Here is a 5,802-nt window from a genome sequence, read left to right on the forward strand (position 1 = left end):
TCGTGAACAGGGTTGCCACCGTGAGCTCGAAGAATTTACTAATCGGAGAGGAACCATTTACTAGATCGTATCTGTTTACTTACTAAAAAAATTTGCACGTGCACGCCACGCCGATACATCGAGTATCGATTTTCACATTTTTTTTTCTTATTCCTTTTTTCTTCTTTTTTTTTCTATTTTCCTCTTTTCTTTCGTTTTCATAGTATGATTTAGAATTCCGGAAACCTGCAAGTTCAAAAATCCTTTTTTTTGGATAATCTGGATGTACTGCTTGATAGGGTTTATGTTCCAGATGTGGTGTATGCAAGACGTCAAACAATAGTCTAGAATCTTGGATTCTGGAAATTATGCTGTTGAAGCCCGGCTTTAAATTTATCAATTTTCTTCTCGTCATAAAATACAGATATATTGAAAAAGTAAAAAACAATTAACGAAGACAAGCAGCTACAACTCCATCACGAAGCAATTCAGGCGATGAAGTGCTAAGAATCTGAGGTGTGTTTGAAAGTGACGGCTTTTGAAATTTGTCCCCCAGTTTCCGTTTTTAGGTTTGAAACCTAAACCCTTAAATTTTTACATTTTTAGGAGAAATTTGCCAGTTTTAAAACACTATTTGGGCCGGTCTTTAAATTCGGGATAAGCTGCTTACAAAGATGTCTGGCAGATTTTAAAGCAATTAATTTATGATTTTTTTAAACTGATTTTTTTCTGGATTTTTTCTCACTTTTATTCTATGGAATCAAACACAAAGTCAATCCAGGTAAATTCAAAATGTAAACTACGTGATCGTCGACCATGTTATTTGTGCAACTATGCAAGTTAAAAAGTATAGATCAAATTGCACTTGGGCTACCAAGATAAGGAAAACTTACATAGCATTCAAAAGGCTAATTAGTTTAAAAAATACCATTTTTTCAATAGTCTTCAGCTCGGGTAAATCAAAAATACTTTATAGTAAAAAGAAAAACAGGTAGTCATAATTAAAAAAGTCGGACTTAAAAGGCTTTCCTCGTCCACGTCCGAATTTAAAGCATCGGCTAGTGTCGAAACCTGACTGAAGTGATCAACCTGTTTCCATTTATTGGTAGCCTGAGACAAATCGCCAGGGATCAGCCTGTCATGGACTCCAGTTGGCGACCTGATGACAAGTAGCTTTGTTTTCATAAGGGCCGAAACAGTCGAGATATTTAGCTTATTCCGATTTTTGGTTTTTATGACGGAAAAAAATCGAGAAATGTCTCTCTGCTCCAGCACATGATTGGGGCAAGCTGTAGAGAGTCAGAAAGAAGTTTGGCAAGTATGGAAACAGTTCATTTCCAGCAGCATCTTTAAAAAGGGACAAAGCTTTCCAAAATTCGCACGGACTTTCGAGGTCAGACTGTGAAACGTGACGGAGAATAGTTTTCCTCCGTTTAGTTAACGCAAACTCAAGTTTGCGTTAATTAAACTTGCTCATAACGCAAGTTTACCGGATCAACCTTTTTTGCCCCCCCCCCCTAAATTTTTTTTAGGATCAACCTATTTTGCCCCCCCCCCTAAAAAAATCCTGGATCCGCCCCTGTGCAGACTGAAACCATATGTCATTTCATTAAGAAAAGAAGAATCATTCAAGTTCACGGCATTCACCTAACACAGTGGTCAGCAGCCATTTTAGTAAGAGACGCAAATATAAACAATGGGACGATTATTTAATATCTGACAACAATAAATGTTTATTAATGTATCAAACCTATATCATAGATTTAGACCTTAACTCAATTACGAGTGCCCCACCCGCAATTACCCCAACTCACAAATATTACTATTTACGTTAGTTCTACCCCAGGATGTAAGGATGATAAACTTTCTTTCTACAAGTAAAATGAATCATTTTATGCAATTCTGAAAAAAAGATAACTTTTTGAGAATGAGGAGATGCACCAAATTACCTTGGGTGGTTTTTGTTTTGAATGACTTTTCCAATAGATCCCCAATCACCACAAATGCAAGTATCATTACAGCTTCATTTTTAGTTGGTAAGATTTGATATAGAGACAGATTTTGTCGACCTTTAGACGCCGGAAGTGAAGTGTCTGTTTATGAAAATAGGTGACTGCTTGTCTGTCTCTTAAGAGACAGACAAGCCAAAATTATAAATTGTTATATATTTACGATAGTTTTTTTCTCTGAATTCATTGAAAATTAAAAAAAATTGTTCAATTTAAATCATGACTTTTTACTAGTTTTTACTAGATTTCGGGAAATTTACTAGATTCTCTAAATTTACTAGATTTTTTTTTTACTAGATCTAGTAAAATCCTACTGACGGTGGCAACCCTGCTCATGAAAGATTTTACTCCGCGGAAAAATGTCGAATATCATATGCTGGAATCATAATTATTACACAGCGAGCGCTGCCTAAGCAAACAGCAGTGTGGGCACAATGTAGGCTATTATTTTATTTTTTTTTGGTTTTTGTTAGACCAGGGCACTTCGTATCAAAGAAGATGTCGTACAAACTTCCAGTCAAACATAATGAAGAGCAACTAACCTCCCCCCTGACATCCTTTTTTCCCAAAAAACTTTCAACTGAAATTGTGAGATAACCATTTAGTTACCGATAGTTTAGAAATTATATAACAATGTCTCTAGTGTGGACAAAATCCCCCAGAGCCCATGGGCAATGGTTGTAAGTTATGCCCCTGGGGATATAAATTTTTATTGAACGGGTATTGCATAAACTTTAAACCGGATGGAGCTCATTTGATTGGAAGTCGGAAGTTTTAGTGCCCTTTTTGAGAGTCAAAAGTGGATGGAGGGCAATCAGTCCCCCTAAGCATATCATTCCTCAAAAAACATCTTATCAAAATTTTAAGAGGGCTATTTTGTTCAGCATTATCAAAACGTCCAGTAACTATTATTTTGGGGATGTCAACCTCCCATAGTCTTCAGGACAAGGGCTGCAAGTTAAGCAATTTGTCTATTCTTTACACATAGTATTTGTTTCTAAGAAAGGTATGTATGTTATAACTTTACTTGCCAAAAAGGCGAAGGGCATTTAAGTGAACCTTTCAGAGATTGCAGAGGGCAGTGTTATACTAAATCGAAACATGTTATGTGTAGACGGATTGTCAAAAGGGTGTAACACAGGAAGAACTGAGAATATTAATTTGGAAAATTCAGGTAATGATAAGGGGGATGATCAAAAGGCAATATTTGCATGCTCCCAATACTACTAAGACTACATCCACCACTACTACTAACACTCTACTCCATTTACAGTATTAAGGGACAAATTTGAACAAAATCAAAAGACGGTATGTGCATGCACACTGTCAAAATAGCGTATCTCAAGAATTGATTTATGTATTAAGTTGGAAGTTTCAGAGAATGCTTAAAGGGGAAGGTAATCTCAACAAGAGGCGGTATGTGCACATCCTGGGCGTACGTAGCTCTGTCATTCCAGCTTTTTAATTACATCTCTTTCAACCATCTACCTTTTATCAACTGCTTTTTTAGCCATTAACCTTTTTCAACTGCCTTTTCAATCATCTGTTTTTTCAACCATGTGCTTTTATAGCCATATCTAGTGTAAATTTGAAGTTCTAGGGGGGCTGACTCCCCCTCCCGGTTCCTTTTAGTACACCCATAGTGCATATTACTGCTAATTTTACTGTTAATGATACATTTACTACTGCAACTACTACTACTTCTATTGTAACTACTTGTAAGGCTAAGAGCATTGAGATAAACATTTTAAGAAGTATATTAACATACATGTTATCAAAAGGGAACATCAGCAATGTCATAGCAGTGGCTAATTGAATTAAGTTGAAACTTCCAGGACTTGATGTAAGGGATGTTCTACTGACCAAAAGGCAATATTTTAATACTACTGCTCCTAGAAGTAGCACTGCTATTTAAAACCATTACTTCTAATATCAATACTGCTGCTGTGACTACTATTAACACTATGCCCAAGGGTATTAAGGTGTAATTATGAATGAGTTTTGAGGATGGAAGGTCAACTGAATCACAATACGCCGTCCTTAGGCAGGTTATCAAAACAGAGTAACAGCAATATTTTAGGAACAATTTGGTGTGTGAAGTTGAAACTAACAGGGCTTGTTTATGGGGATGTTGAACTAACCAAAAGAAAATATTTGTATCCCAATGGTAATGAATCTACTCATACTTCTATTATTACTCATACTACTACTACTATACTACTACTCATACTTTTATTACTACTTCTATTACAACTGTTGTACTAAAGCCAAGGCTACTACTATTAATTCTACTCCTACTACTACTCCTACTACTAATATTAAAACTAAGGCTATTAAGGGGGAAATTGGGGATATATCGAAACTATATGGAACTAATTCGAAACACACTATGTCCATACAGGTTGTCAAGTGGACGCATCAGAAATGCTTCAGGAATGATTGAAGGTATTAAGCTGATACATTCAGCTTGTGTTGAAGGGGATGTAAAAGAACCCAAAGGTGCTATATGCATACTGCTACTAATTCTGCTACAACCACTGTTACTGTGCAAGCACAGGGTATTAAGGTAAAGCTTTTAAGGAATATTTAGGTGGATGTTAAACTAAATCAAAATAAACTACGAGCATGTGGTCTTTCAAAAAGATAACAAAGCATTATCGGATGAACAACTTATATTATTAGGTTAAACCTTTAAGGGTAAGTCGTGGGGGATTTTGGAGTAGCCAGAAGACACCATGTGCATACTTTTAATACTACCACTACAGGTGCTATAACTAATGACGCTAAAGGTAATAAGGTGCAACTTTTAGGAAATCTTTAAGAGGAGTTTCAATTAAACGAAAAAATTGCATGCATGAGGGTTTCAAAACATTTTCAAATATATTTTAAATGTTTTAACATTTATACTTTCATAAATAAAAAAATATCCGAACTTTAAAGAATAAATATCAGTATAGATATGTTAAATTGACAATCCACGGTCATTTTTTTTTTTTTTTTTTTAACAAAGCGCAAGTTATGTTCAGGTCTTGAGAAGACATGAAGGTTATCAGCCCTACTCATGTTAATCTTTGCTCGTTTTGAGTTTCGCTCTGCTATTTATTGTAATGTCTGCTCGTTTTAAGTTTCATTTACTTATTGATAGTGATTTGCGATAGTTTTACGCTTTGAAGCTAATTTGACTCGATATCAATCAGCTCATTTTTGATTTAATGGAGCTCTTTACTTTTCAATGAAAAACTTGTTTTGTGAGAACAGTTTTTGAAATTAATCATTAGAAAAGGCTAGACCACTATAACAAAACATTTTACTATTTCTAAAATTTACAAAACTAATTTAGTATATTTTTCAAGTTATTTCTATTCCCTCTACTATGCTCTGAATATGTCAAGTGACTTTTTATTTTGAGGCCCTCTACTTCTGGGTTTCATCAATCACAGTCATGAAGTAAAGGGGTAGGTCATGGTGATAGACAAAACGTATGTAAAAAAGATGTCCAACAGGAATAATTTTGTAGTATCAATCAATTTGGTAGAAAAGTCCTAGCCGAGTGACAAGCGCTCCGGACTTGAAATCCTGAGGTCAGGGTTTGAGTCCTGGTGTCGCTGATTCTTGGGATTGGAACGGAGGTGAATGGTGTGACCCTGTTAGCTCAGCCAGAGGCGACCGAGCTCTAAATAGGTACCTGGAGAAATCTGAGGGAAAAACACGAGAAGCGTCGGATGATTTGCCCCCAACCACGCATTGCACTCCCGGCCGAAGGCCTTGAATTAGGAGATTGGTACCTGCGCAAAGTAGACCTTTGGTCAGCATA

The sequence above is a fragment of the Artemia sp. Qi Xiang Cuo genome, chromosome 10 (assembly GCF_049724085.1).
Source record: "Artemia sp. Qi Xiang Cuo chromosome 10, ASM4972408v1, whole genome shotgun sequence".
NCBI classification, from domain to species: Eukaryota; Metazoa; Arthropoda; class Branchiopoda; order Anostraca; family Artemiidae; genus Artemia; species Artemia sp. Qi Xiang Cuo.